At 45.4% G+C, this 14,692-nt stretch overlaps 1 long non-coding RNA gene across 6 annotated transcripts in view; it reads left to right on the top strand.

Moving 5' to 3' along the window:
• LOC125701141 (uncharacterized) overlaps positions 1–12,179 on the top strand; it is a 44,753-nt gene extending 32,574 nt beyond the window's left edge. For 4 of the 6 annotated variants that reach the window (XR_007380157.1, XR_007380159.1, XR_007380156.1 and 1 more), the window contains exon 3: positions 2,055–12,179. This is a non-coding gene — a long non-coding RNA (uncharacterized LOC125701141). The remainder of the gene's footprint in view (positions 1–2,054) is intronic. The other 2 variants (XR_007380155.1, XR_007380158.1) reach the window with 2 other exon arrangements.
• The last annotated feature ends 2,513 nt before the right edge of the window (positions 12,180–14,692 follow it).

The raw sequence follows: 14,692 nt of genomic DNA, 5'->3' as shown, positions 1-14,692 counted from the left end.
AAATCCTTTTATTTCAGTATTTTTTGGAAATAAATTAAATAAGTTGTAGAAGAGAGGCAAGGAAACCAGAGAGCTTTGAGCTCTGGAGATGAGCCCAGTAGGCTAGGAGGTTATTATATGATGGGGTTTAGTCCAGCAAAATGGATACTCTACCAGAACTGGGTGAATACTGTGAAATTAGTCATCTGGGCCAGAAAAACTCAGGTTATTTCATGCCCTCAAATAGTCCTCAATTTCTGTGCATACAATTTTGGGGCAAAGCATCAGTATTTATGATATTTGCTAAGAGGAGCAGAAGAAGCGATGACCTGAAATGAAGGATCTCAAGCTGCAAGTCTCAGTCCCATGGGAGTCAGCCCTCCTGGATTTTTGTTCCAAAAGCCTTCAAGGTCTGAAGACACCTGCAGCCAGCACAGTGCCTCTCTTACACACAGTTATTACTTGGAAATAGGGATGTGGTGTCTTGCAAGGGCACAATCCGCCCAATTATCCTCTTTCCTCTGCCTTTTTTCATCCTTAAATTATAATTTAATGCATCCTGTGAATTCAGATCCCAGTTCAGCAAGGTGCTCGGTCTTTGAACGCCGAGGGCACTCCTGAAGTGCCTCAACATTAAGCCCCATCCCACAGGACAGATACTAATTACCTCTCACAGCTTCCATGAAAGATGCAGCATTTTACCTCTGATTCAGAGCATGTCCATAAATATCAGCCCAGCTCACAACCAGGCGATGGTTCTGTGATCTAAATCACAGAGCTGGCCGGGGCTCACCCATGGTTCATCTCTGTACAGGAGGGCGCTGGACCAAAATCTCTGCAGGGCAGGAGGTCCCGAGGACATTATCACATGCTGCAAACAGCAAGGAAGAAATATCCCATCAAGATGCTCAGGATAATCCCATCTCCTCTGGACTCCCAGGGAAGTTCATAGAGAACTCCTGAATGCGTCGGTAAATTTAACTGCAAAACCTAGGAGGATTTCCAACCCTTCAGAGTTTTTCCAGCATTTTGTTTGCCTTTTATTATCCCAAATAGATTTTTTTTTTAATGGCACTGCTCCCTTAGAGAAAGCCATCCTGTACAACACCCTGAAAAGCCCTTTGAGAGCCAGGTGGGCTGTGTGCTGGAAGAAAAGACATCTCCCCACCTTTACAACCCCACAGCAGGTGCTCACCTGGGGGCTCCTTAGTGAAAAGTGGAGAAGTTATCAAACATCAACCAAGTGAGGTGGCTTCAGTGCATGATCCCAGAGGTCCCAGCTTCCAGCCATGCTGCCTTACCACTAACTGTGACAGGCTCTTGGTCAAACCTTGGGGAGATGACACCTGGATGAAAGGGAAAGGTGCTGGGAGTGGGCATACATGGGGAGTCCCTGAGGGAATGCGGGATGATACGGAGTGACAAAGCCTCAGTGGCTCTTCCAGCACGACAATCCATCTCCAAGGCAGCACCGCCAGCCCCATCCCATAAAGTGCTGGCGGATCGTAGGGGCGAAATGGCGATTTCACCCGCTAATTATAAAAATGCCAGCCAAAAAACCTGCACGGGATGATTTCTTGCATTAAACAAATTTTATAGCGGAGAAGACTTTTAGCGGCGCTATTTGCAGCCCTGGCCTTTCGCCAGCTCGCTGTCATTAAATCCGCCGATCTTAAGTATCAGCTGCACTTATTCGTAGGGGCTATAAATAAAATGCTGGAACCCATTAAAGGAGCCTGCTTCCCCTGGCTGTTTGTCACGCCTGCGGACAGACGGACCTCGGGAGTATTTGGGGGAACTTCCCAGCACCGCAGGGCTGAGCGTGGGACTGAGCTTTCCCATGCACGTGGATCTATCTCTCACCCCTGGCTTTGCAAAGCCCAGCTTCTTTCTGCTGGTGCAGCCCCTGTGAAAAATGCCCAGCAGCACTAATGTGTGCCTAATGACCCATGGCCCAGAAATGACTAAGATACAGGAATTAAATTTACAATCAACCTCTCTTTTTTTTTCTCTCTTTCTCTCTCTCTTTTTTTTTTTTCCTTTTTTTCTTTTTTTCCCCCTTGAAACCTTTGAAGCAAAGTTCCTCATCACAGAACTCCATGAAAATCCTTCTCAGCCCCCAGGCAGAGCGGGTGCCTGTGTTCAGCATGGAGGGATACGGCTGTCACCGTGCCAGGTGTGACGTGGGGCTGCATCAGATCGATGGCACAGTCACGGGAGAACTCACTAGTGATGCCAGGTTTATTTTGGTAAGTGCAAACTAATGAAATTTAGAGGTTTAATAAAAAGAATAGCAACTATCCTTTAGAAACAAAAAGCAAAGCGTGCCAATCACATTTCAGAAATGAGAGGGTTGGGCTGTTTCCCAGAAGAGTCCGTGAGTTTTTTGACCACGGTTTGCTCCAGTGATGCTTGCAGCTTTTCACCAGGGACCGGGGCTGTGAGCATTGCTCCACTTCTGTGCCCATCTGTCCTGCATGTGCACAGGGAAAAAGCACTGCACAGGGCTGCAGTGATGCTCACCATGCACTGAGTTGCTACCAGGGACCGTTTATCCCTTTCCCATCATCTGAGTGCTGAGCTGAGATGGGAATTCATTTGTCGTGTTCTGAATTATAAAAGGTGGCAAAGAAATGGTTGTAAAGGCAGCGAAAGGGAAGGAGATGTAACTGCAAGCCCAGAGCAGAGGCATCCCAGCAAATGAAGGTGAGGACCCAGGAGGAGCGCTGTTCACAGGAAAAGACAACCTTGAACATCTCCTAACAGGAAGGATGCATAATTTAGAGCAACCTGGAGGCATTTTGTAGCACGTTTATTTTACAGCCTTATGCTTCCTTCTCTTGTACTTCTTCACTTGCAGATATGCACCTAAATGTTCTGTTGGATGAAAGGAGATGCAGGGGGTTATTTTGAAGAGGGGGTGATGGGCACATCCCACCACTGAGCCCAGTGAGGGCTAGACCTGCAGAACTGCTTTGCTTTGATTTTGCTCTAAAGCAGCTCTTCTCTGCCCATTCTGCATTAAAATGCATCAGATATAAATAAAATCACCCAGACAGGAGAGTTCTTAAAGTCTCTGTTCCGCCCTTGGAGGCAAACAGTTCAGGACCCGCAAGAGCAAGAATGGTTGGATTTTCTGAGGGATATTTTTGTGTGTTTTGTTGTTGTTGTTCACAAAAGCGGAAGATGAGCAGGTGAAAAGAAACCTTCAAACCTCAAACCACAGTGAAGCTGTAAGCCTGCAGGCTAGCTTGTGCAGGTGCCCTAAGCATAGGTCTGCCTCTCTGTTGGCTTTGCCCCCAAATCCGCGGGGTTTGCAAAATCCCAGAAAATCCCCCATAGGCGTGAAAGCAAGAGAGCACAATCCAGATGGTTTTTCCTTGTGGCTCTGGGTGCCTGGGGAGCGGTTGCTGTAGGGCAGAGCTGGGGAATTGGCTGCCAAAAGAATTTGGGAGATCAGACACTGTTGCACAATGGAGTTTTGAATCATTCTACATCCATGATGACCCCAAAATCATAGAATCGTGGGGTTTGGAAGAGGTCACTAAGATCATCTAGTCCAACCATCAGCTCATCGCCACCAAAACTTGTCAGTGCTGTGATCAGCAGAGGTTTTCCCTTCTGCTGTGGTGCTCCTGAGGGCTCTGTGGGCTGTAGCTTTTCTGTTGGGAGGGATGCTTGGACTGGGTTGGAGAAACAGGCACTGGAAAGCAGTGAGGAAACAGAATTCATTCCACACCCGTCCCCGTCTCTGGCTCAAGGAAGAAAATGATGAGGAGAGAGCTAATGAACACACGAAAGGATGCGAGAAGAACTTTAATTGCCTGTACGGCAGCGCAGGAGGGCTGAGCCATAAAAAAGAGTGGGAACGACTAATTTATGAGTACAAATTCTATCTGGAGAGCATGACTTAAACTTGGGGAGAAAATCCATGTGCCTGGAATATTAAAATCAATAGTTGGAACCTATCTGCAAAAAAAAAACCCAAAAAACTGACTGGGCAAAGAAGGTGTAGGAGGGACAATCAATATCAGAAGTGACGTTGCTGCCATCCAAGTCACTAGGAGCTCAAGAGAAAGTGACCTGAAGTAAATGGATGACACTGCTCAAATCTCACCAGAAACCAGAAATATTAAAGAAAAATTCCTATACATTGTCCTGGAAAACCTGAACTGGAATGATGTGAATTGGAGGGCTTGTGTTGCCAATTTTGGGAATTTATAGAAGTCGTTGTTAACCAAAATCAGGAAGATTCTCTGCAGGATGGTCTTGACAGCTGAAGAGCTGATCGCAGCTCTAAAAACCACTTACAGCCAACATAGAGGGGATGCCATTTCCATCTCATGTGCAGGGCTTAGACAGAACAAAGCCTGAGCTGATAGCAGACACTTTTCAACACTGTAAGCCAGGTCACTTGTAGCATTTTGAAGAGAAAATGTGTGTGATATTTGGCAACTCGTTGTTTAAAAGCACTCTGGCTTTTAGGGCATCTAATGAAATCTCAGAGCTCAGAGAGAGAAGGTTATTCTGGTTAAAGCAGCGACTCGGAGGGGAGGAAGGGGAGGTCTACATTCACACAAAGGGAAAATGTGTTAACCAACAGCAAGCAGAAGGCCGGCAGGTGAGACCTCTGCTAGCAGAGCCGAGAGGAGCAGGGATGTGGTTTTTAGATATCAGTGGCTGAGTGCAGTTGTCTAGACAGAATAGTGGACGATGAAAAGGAAATACATAAAAGGCAGACACTAAACATTTCATTCCTCTAATTTCGGGGGAAAAGCTAAGTAAATTAGCAATGTCACAGAGCTATGAGAAATATCTCCAGCTCCAACTCGTGCCCCAAACTCCAAGAGTGCAGCACACCCGAGTGCTGCTGACTTTGTGCCAGCGCAGGAACGTCGCTCGTAATTATAAATCTGATTATCTGATGTTGATTTTGTGAGAAATAATGGAAGAGCTGATAAGGGACTTGATTAATAACAATTTAAGGAGAATAATTAATTACAATCAACATGAGTTAATGGAAAATATATCTTATTAAACGAAATTGATATAATTTTTCAAGAATGTGATTATAGATTTGATTGATTTAGTACATTTCATCAGCGCTGTTACGTTTGACTTCTGCAAGGCGTTTGACTTAATGTTGTCTCATTTATTAGGAAGCTAAAACAATGTAAAATCAACACGGCAGGCACTAAACGGATGAAAACCCCACCGATATGTTTAAATGTACGGCTGCATGCAGACACTCATCACAAGTGGCTGTGTTTCAGTTCATCACTTTTAGCAAAATGGTAGAAAATCAAAACTAATTACAATCAAAGCTTGCTGATGAGTTCAATTTGGATCATGGTGGGGCTGGGGATCAGTGTCCTCCTGAGCCAGATAGAAGCAAAATCCATCCAGTTCAACACACGCGCATACAAATCCACACTTGGGAACTGGAATTTCATGGCATCTGGGGGGAGGAGAGATCCTATAGCACAACACTGGAAGCTCAAACAAATAGCAAAGTGTTACTGGTGTAACATCTGCTGGGACCCTGCAGCTATTTCTGGTGCCTGCAACTGGAGAAGGATGTTGATGAATGGGAGAGGGCTCCAAGGAGGCACACAAGAATGACTGAAGCGTTGCAAGACATGCCTTATAGTGACAGATTCAAGGACCCCAATGCGCTTAGCTTAACAAAGAGGAGGTTAAGGGATGGTTTAATGACAATCCAGATGTGCTCAGACAGACAGAAATGGAAAGCTCTTCAATCGAGCAGACAGAGCGATAAAAAGAGCCGGTGACTGCAAGCTGACACTGCGAAATTCAGTGGACAGGAGCTGGGACAAGTGCACTTCTTAAATGGACAGAATTACCATCAGAACAACTTCCCAACAAGTATTTTCGCCATCTTTCACCATTTCAAATTCACAGAGGATTTATTTTCGTTTTGGTTTTGTGTATATCTCAGATCCACCAAAGATCACTCTTTAAATGAACACTCAGAGACCCTCAAAGCCTTAATAGGATTCTCCTTCCTTGATTTCTTAACGGCCTTAATTATGAGTACTTAAGACATCACCCCTGAGCACTGAGTGAGACGACTCCCTCCTTTCAGACTGTGATGAACCTCAGTGGTGACTCTCACAGACCCCTCAGCTTTGCAGAGGAATGGCTGTGTGGTTCAGGAGCTGCTGGAATTTCTCCTTTCATGGAAATTCCTCACAAAAGCCCTTGGTGCAGACACCTCTTGGGCATCTCCAGAACTACCCGTTGGCTTCTCCTGGGGCTGGTTTGCAAGCCCTGATGACATCTTACAGTGCAGCTGGGAACAAACAGGTATATTTTATTAATACTATTATTATTAATGTAATATTAATTTGGGCACTAAGACATTATTTCTGGGTTTTCAGGCTCTGAAAATAGCATGAGGGGAGAATTTTCCTTCCAAAGAAATGTGATAGGAGAAAGAGGTCAAGTAAGAACTGATACCCAAAAGCAAGAAAATAAAAATTGTTTTATAACCTACTTATATAAAAGGGACTTTATCTTCTCATAATGTCTTTACCTTTAAAAGCAGGCCTTTACCTTATATAAAGGATATAAAAGAGATATAATTTGTTATCTTAACCTGTAATGAGATCAGCAAAGATTTTAAGCTCCCACTCACTGTTTCACTGTAGTTCATTAATACCTAAACCCATCCCACTGTACGTATAAGGCCTCAACTCTGCAGCTTGGAGGCTCTGCTTCATCCCCCTACTGACATCATGGAGCAAACATGCAAGAGTCCTCTGCTCCAAGCACTACTGAATCCAGCTCTGTGTTGGCCAGCATTGATTTCAGGGTTGGGTCCAGTAACCATGCAGATGCTTTTGAACTGGACAACAACTCAGCGTTTATATTTTATCTGAAGAAGCCTGAACCAGCAGAAATGGTTTTAAAGCTAGGGCAACATCATTATTATACAGATAAACATTACTTTAATGTGGTTCACCATAACAACGGACCATTTATTAAAACACTTCACCATTTAATTTATCCAGCGTTTTATATTGAAGAGTATTTTCATTAGGATTCCACTGCAAAACTAGAGAAGGCATTAAATCATTTAATATACTGACAGCTCACTTAATTTATTTAAGCAGGGGACTCTAATTTAAAAAAGCAGACCTTATACAGTGCCCTATCTTTTCAGTTCTGGCATGCAAGGTCCTATTAATTTCAGGGTAGGGTGTTACATTAAATCAACTTGAGATCCCACCGTGTGCTTTCCTTTGGTCAGCAGCCCTCTATATTGCTGCACTGCCAGAGCTGCCTGCAGGAACATCTCTTGATGCACGACAGCCTTGCTCCATGCCTCTTGCTGCTGCTAATGCCCGTGAGCATCTCACCTTTTGCAGCCCATGGTTGAGGGATCAGCAGGGAAGAAGAAAGCCCTGAGATTCTTGGTGAAGTCTTCCATTTAACTGCTGTTAATTGGGATTTAGAAATGCCTCTTGGCTTCGGAGCACTTGGTGAAGCCTGGGAGAATCACTGAAACTTACTCCTATCTCAGTTTGCACTGACTTAGCAAGAAATGTGCAATTATCACAGAGTCATGGAATGTTTTGCGTTGGAAGGGATCAGCCCATGCGGCAAACTGCTGTTGTTCCCACATTTGTCATAATAAAAGGAGGAGAAGAATACTGTTACCTGTGCCAAAGCCCTGGGTGACTCTGGGGTGCCTGATGGCCACTGGTTTCACTGCTGTCCAAGACCAGTTCTGAAGCAGACCCTTGGAAACAACAGCAGATTATCAATAGCATGTGGGACATTATTAATAAACACTAGGGAGCTTGATATGATCTGGCAAAAGCAGCACAATGAAAACAGGTACCAAAAGAAGGATGGAGAGAAAAGGAAGTGATCTGAACAGGGTGTTTAATGACTCACCAGGCTGCGAAGCGCAGTGGAGAGCAGGGATGGAATAGAAAACATTTTAATGAATTCAGCATGCGCACCCTTAGAAGGCTCAGCTCCCCATTCCCCAGCAATATTTGACCCACCCGAAGATACTGATCACACCGAAAATAATAACCAGTAAGTAATAATAATAGTAATAATAGGAAGAGCAAGACCCTCATCTCCAATTCATATTTATAATCCAGCAAATATCTCACCTAAATCCGGAAGATTTATGGGTTTGCATCTATAATTAATATCCCTCCTTAAGCAAGAAAGGGTATATTTTCATAAAAATAAATCTGGTGCTCTAGACTGGATTTGGAAAACTAATATTTAAATCCCCAGCAAGAGATGGTTATTGATCGCATATATGTGTCTACAACAGAGACACACCATGCACATATAGAGAGCAAGAAAATTGCATATTTATGTTTAGAATAAATAGATAAAATTTCTATTTTAAATGCAATAGATGAAATTTAAGCAGGAAAAAGGAGGAAGATGGGCAGCTCCGAACTGCCCGTTTCCCAAAGATTCAATTTGCATTAGGCCTGCTGCTAACGGCGGGGCTGCAGTGGGCGCCAAGACGCATAAAGGACCTCGAGACAAAGCCATCGATCTTGTTTTAGCTTTATGAGCAGAATAAACAGTTGGGCTGATATAACAGCAGAAGGGTCAAGCAGAGCCAGGACTGATGAAGTGACTCACAGGAGCTCAACATTTAAAAAGCCTTCCTGTTCTCCATCCTCCCTTCTGGGGTACCTGCATCTCCCCTAAATCCCACAGATGAGTAACAGCAGAGCACCAGCTGAACTTGGAGCTTGGTCGATGCCTCAGCATGCCCTGAGCAATGGGAAAGGCCTGGCCAAGGCAAGCTCTGCCTCAGCTCAACAGAACCTTGCAGGCAGCTGTATAGGTTGCACCAGGGAAGGGACAGACTGGATATTATGACAAATTTCCTCTCAGAAAGATTAGTGATGCAGTGGCACAGCTGCCCAGGGGGGTGGTAGGGTCACTGTCCCTGGAGGTGTTCTGGAACATGGAGATGTGGCACTGAGGGACGTGGGCACTGGGCACGGCGGGGCGGGCTGGGGTTGGACTTAGGGATCTCAGAGATCTCTTCCAATCTCAATGGTGCTATGACTCATGATTCTACGATTTAGGGGTCACCTCACTTCCTGCACATCCAAATTTCATTTTTTTTCTTCTGTTCTTTTTACCTCCTCAGGTTTCTTTTCACTTCCCAGAGCTGCAGCTAGCAGAATGGGAATGTGCCAGGTGAGCAGTTGAAGCACAACTAGAAAAGAACAACTCCTCTGGTGCAAGCATGGATTTAGATGAAAAGTACTGAATTACTGGAAATCTAAATGTAGGCACTGTTTCAAGGTCAGGAGACTGAGCGTCACCTCACTCAGTGGTGCATTTTCCAACAGAGGTAAAGCACTTCTGCTGTCCTGGATCCAAAGTAAAGTTATGAGCAGAGCCCAGACGCTTGTATTTATGTTGTCCTAAGCTGTATAATGACTCTATTTCACAGAAATTTTAATTATTCATGGTTAAATACTATGCATCCAAAAAAAAAATCCCTTATGCAGGCAGTTGTTGAAGGAGTTGGTGAGGGACTGTGTGCCTCACAGCATGGGAGTGAGCACAGAGGGAGCTTCTTTCCCCCAAATGATAGACTTTGAGAAGTGCTATGGCACTGGCAGAAGGAAGGAAAAAAATGCCATAGAGGATGTGGGTGCCTTGCCCCTCTAGCCTGCAGCCATGAGATGTGGAATACATCCAGGATCACATCTCTGGAAGGTTAAATGCAGACAGCACATGGGCTCGGGAAGCTGCAGGCAGCGTGGGGTATTAGCCAAGGCACAGCTTTGCTGCAACCTCGTTTTTATGATTTAACATTACTGCTGTAAATAATTGATACTAATGTAAGTGAGATAAGAGACAGACTGTCTGTGGGCCAAGAGGAAGTGGATCCTGGTGACATCCACCCAAAAATGTGCTTGCAGATTTGGCTGAAGTGAAAGCTCTGAAAAGCCAAACACCTGATCTGAGAGGCAGGGAAGGGAAGAGGGATAGGAAAGGCAAGCTAGATCAACTCATAGGACTCCCATTTTTCTAACGAATGCTCCCTGTATCAGTTCCTTCAACAAGCGAACATCAGCATCACCTATCGCTGGTTAGTCTGCCAAAGTTTGCTCTTGCATTTGTCCTTAAGACATGTTCATGCATTGTCAGACGTTGTGAACCTGGGTGGATATGGGCGTGATTTAAAGAACCAGCATTTTGTAAGAAGGTTCAAATGCATCCCTCCTCATCAGAGACAAGAGAACCCCAGAGTGCTCGATATACCTTATGCCTTTGGCTGTGGTCATCTACAAATCAGCTGAGCACCAGGTAGGAGATATCCAGCATCTCAGTCTTTGGAACTGGAGATGGATAATTACCCATTTGGTTCAGTGAGGAAAGATATGAGCCAGGCAATGGATTCAGCACTACGGAAACCCACCTGAGCGTGGGACGAATGGGCCATGATGGGGCTGGAGTTGGGGATATCCCTGCTGGGAGCCTCCTGGGGACGTTGAACTGCAGTGGGCTCTAAATCCCAGTGTTGATGCTGCTCTTGGCATTTCCCATCCCCTGAGCAGCCAGCATGATGTCACACCGGCTTTGATCCTGCCTAGCACATAGAAAAAGAGATAATGCTGTCTGAAAAAAAAAAAAAAAAAAAGGAAAATGGTGTGGAGCCATCCTTAAAGCTCCCTGCTAAACTTTCTGCTGCATCACCACCTTCACACAACCCCTGTGTTTCTCCCCAGCTCAAGGACCTTCCCTTACCCTCGGTGTAAGGTAAGCGTGCCTAATGGCTTTAAATTGCAGGAGGATGCCACAAAGGATTGCAAGAAATCTGCAGAGCCCATTCCTTCATTGTGAATGATTTCCTTGTAGAGGCAGCAGGTCACTCTTAGGGCAGGTAGGTTTGTCGCATGTGCGTCCCTAAGGCCATGACTACACATTACTCTGGTGCACAGATATGCAGAGCTCTGACGTTGTGTTGTTTTTTTTTCTAAATACCTCTTAGCCAAGTGATTTGAGCCAGAAAGCTGGAGGAAAATTGCCATTTGGAAAATGCATAGAAAGAGCAGCATTCACTCATGAGTGACACAGCTGGAGACAGCTAGCGAGACTTTCTCATCTCTAACATGACTTTATGATTCAGTGAATAATGCATATTAGCATAATACTAACTAAAAAAATCCATACTCATCATTTACTATTAATTAGTTATCAACATTATCCTATTATTAATTATTAACATTTACACTATCTATCAGCCCCCAGCTGACTGATAGCTTAAAATCTTGCATAAAGATTGTTACAACAATGCTACATTGCATCCCATAACGTACTTTGCAGTCAGCTTGTCATATCCCCATCTATAAAGCTTTTTACTAATGCACTTTACAACAGATCTTATAGTACACGGATGAGGAATGTGGCTGCACCCAGCAATAATTCCATTAATTATGAATAAAGCATTTACAAATGACATCCTTATTTACAAACAGTGATGAACTCATTTTGTTTTAACGTGGAAGTGCTGTGTTATCTGTAATTCTGTAAAAAGCAGTGCTGGCAGCATGGGACAGGGAGAGGGGCCCAGAGCTCATCTTTACATCATAAAGGAAAGAAATAAAATAAAATGAACAGAAAGAAATCATTGACAAACAACAAAACTTTGGGATAAAGCTGACCAAACTCCAACCTGATGGGTGGAAGGGATGTTTTAAGGTGCCGTGAAGAGCTAGAAGGCATTATTCAGTGACCTTGCATTGTGATTGTGTCAATAAAACTCTCTCCGCGTTACCAGCAAGGCTGTTTCCATGCTTTCTCTCACTTGTGATGTTTTCAGCTGGCTGGCAGCTCCCCAACACTCGTTAGCTGCATAGGGTTTGTCTTTGCAGCATCTCGGTACTGTTTGGTCCTAAAGGCTTCCTGAGATGGCAGAATATTTATTGCATCCCATATTTCACCGGGGATACTTACGTCAAGAGGCTATAAATACGTTACTCTTCCGAGTTTACATAAGGGATACAAAGTGAGTAGCCAAGTTTACAGTCTGGGCTCTGTTAGCGTGGGGTCTGTTCTTCCTCATATCCATCTCTGTTGTTTGAAATAATTTGCCAGATTAATGCTGGGAGAGATTTTTGACTCACTGGTCGCTCCTGAGCGCAGCAGTCATGTTCAGGTTATTCCACGTACTACAGAAGCCAGGTTCATTTAGCCTTGCATCCTTTTTGGTATTAAAGCCATGAATATTGATGCTGGCTGTAGCTTTAAAGTGAGAGCCATGATCCAAGAGCTCCTTATCCCAAGGTTCACACTTCTAAGTGTATGCTCACTAGGGATGCCAAAACCCTGAGAACCCTTTGCACGCTCTCTTTCAGTGCCTCATTCTGATGCTCACGAGTGACCCTTGCACGTACAACACATCACACCTGCAGAGACCTTTCCCCAGATTCCCAAGCCAATAAGTGATAAAAACAGAATATGTGGTGGTTACAGTCAGCACTGCTAAAGGGCCCTTCTGCAGCACCCCTCCCAGCCTAAGGAAGAGCAGGAAACCTCAATCACAGGTCTGCTAGTGTCAGATCTGGATGTTAGTGGCCCTGCCTGTGGCAGGGGGGTTGGAACTTGATGATCCTTGGGGGTCCCTTCCAACTCAAGCCATTCTATGATTCCTGATGCTTCTTCAAACCATGAGCACGTTGGTGTTCAACCGTAGGAGTTATTTATTGAGGCTTTGGCTGTTTGCAGCAGTGGCTGGGGAGAAGTTCTGCAGTTATCAAAAACCTATTTCCTGCACCATCACAAATAAAACAGCAGCCCCCCTCTGAAAAGCCGAGCGCAACATTTACATTTTAATCTCCCGACACACTTTGGTTTCTGACAAACAGTGTTTTTCAGTGCATGTGTTACAGTGGGGATGCAGGAGAAGGCATCACAGCCCAGGAGGGATTGTGGGTGGCTTTGTGAGCAAAGGATGTAACCCTTCAGGCAGAAAAGGAATATCACCACAAAAAACAGTGGTGCACAGGCATCCAGCACTGCATGATGCCATGCATGTGTAAAACAGGGCTGGGCTGGAAAAGCAGGCAGCCCTGTGCTGCTACCCATCCTGCTGTCACCCCTGGAACTCTCAACTCACTGCCTGCTTGGATTCCTGGCTGCAGGACAGTTGGTGCAGAGCAGAGATGCTCTCGGCACCCCAGCTCCCCGGTTTGCTGTCTGGTGATGAGAGCATCTCCTTCCCTGCTTAATGCTGGAGCTGAGATCCTGCACTGCCTCCATAGAACTGCTGCAGCAGGATATGAATTATGGATGCAATGAAAAATCCCAGCGCAGTGCACAGAGGGAATATGCAAAGTGCAAAGCAATCACCTCTGCGCGATGCACGAGCATTGCCACACGCTGCCATTGGATGCCCAAAAACTGTACCCCAGCACGACCTGCACCTCCCTCATCCTGAAGGCACTGGGATGCCCTCCTCCTGAGCACACTAGGGCTGAAAATGAGGACACCTACCATATGAAAAACACCTCTTTACGTATTGTGGAGGCACTCAGGGCACTGGATGGGCCTCACTGTGTTCACAGGCATCCAGGGGATGGGTGTCTGCTCTCCATGGGTAAGAGCTTGCCCTTGGGAGCTCTGGCAGAACCTCGCCTGGAGCCAAGGAGCACGCATGTGTTGTTTGCATCCTCCTGTCAGAGCCGTTGCTGCTGGAAAGGAGAAGTGTGGGACAGTGCTCCACAGACAGACTTTAGGGGGCTGCAGTGTGTGGAAGCTCTTCTCATAACTTTTCTTTCAGAAGGCTTCTCCTTTTCATTTCTTTTAATTTTCAAATGCTCCGATTCCTCCCCTTGAAGCACAGCTCGTTGCCTCCGTACACCATCTCATAGCATGCTGCAGAAGTGTTGCCACTTTTCAGAGCCATTTCTGAGCATGCAATATCAACATCTGTGCTAAAAGCAAGCCAGAATTTTTCCCTGAAGCGATATTTTGCTTGGCATTATTGTTCCTTTTTCTTTTTAATGGTTTGCTTGTCATGGGGACTCCTCAGCCTCTTGTACTCAGGAAATGCAGAATGCTGCTCCATTCCCTGCTGCAAGCAGGAGCCAGCAGTGAGCACAGCAGTGATGCAGCTCCTGTCCATCCTGGCACATCACCGTGCCAGAAGGTTGAGGAAATGCCTTGGGTCATTTAGGGCCCCAATTAATTGCAACAACCCTCCATGAATGGCACTGTTAACTCTTGTTCCTCATGTTAAAGAAGTTACGAGTATTACTTAGTGGCCACTAAAATTATACAGCACTGCAGCACCACGTTTGCTGCTGTGTGCTCACCCTCTTTAAATGCCACAACCAGGCATGGGATAGATGGGAGGCACATGAGCATCCCTGAAACCTGGCTGCTGGCTCTGCCCAGGCTGCAGCTGACAGTCACAAAAAAGCAAGTGCAGTGCAGAGTTCTTTCTGCCTGGGGGAGAGCACTGAGGTGCTGCTATCACTGGCTCACTGTCAGCTACAGGGATCACTGTTCCCAGGGCAGGCTGCAGGATGCTATGGAGCTGGAGACTGTTTTCATAGAATCATTAAGGTTAGAAAAGACCTCTAATGCCATCATGTCCAATCCCAATCCATCCCACCATGACCACTAATGTCCCTCTGTGCCACATTTACCACTTTCTTAACATCTCCAGGGACGGTGACCC

The sequence above is a fragment of the Lagopus muta genome, chromosome 16 (assembly GCF_023343835.1).
Source record: "Lagopus muta isolate bLagMut1 chromosome 16, bLagMut1 primary, whole genome shotgun sequence".
Taxonomy (NCBI): Eukaryota; Metazoa; Chordata; class Aves; order Galliformes; family Phasianidae; genus Lagopus; species Lagopus muta.
This window is presented reverse-complemented; position numbering and strand designations above follow the sequence as displayed.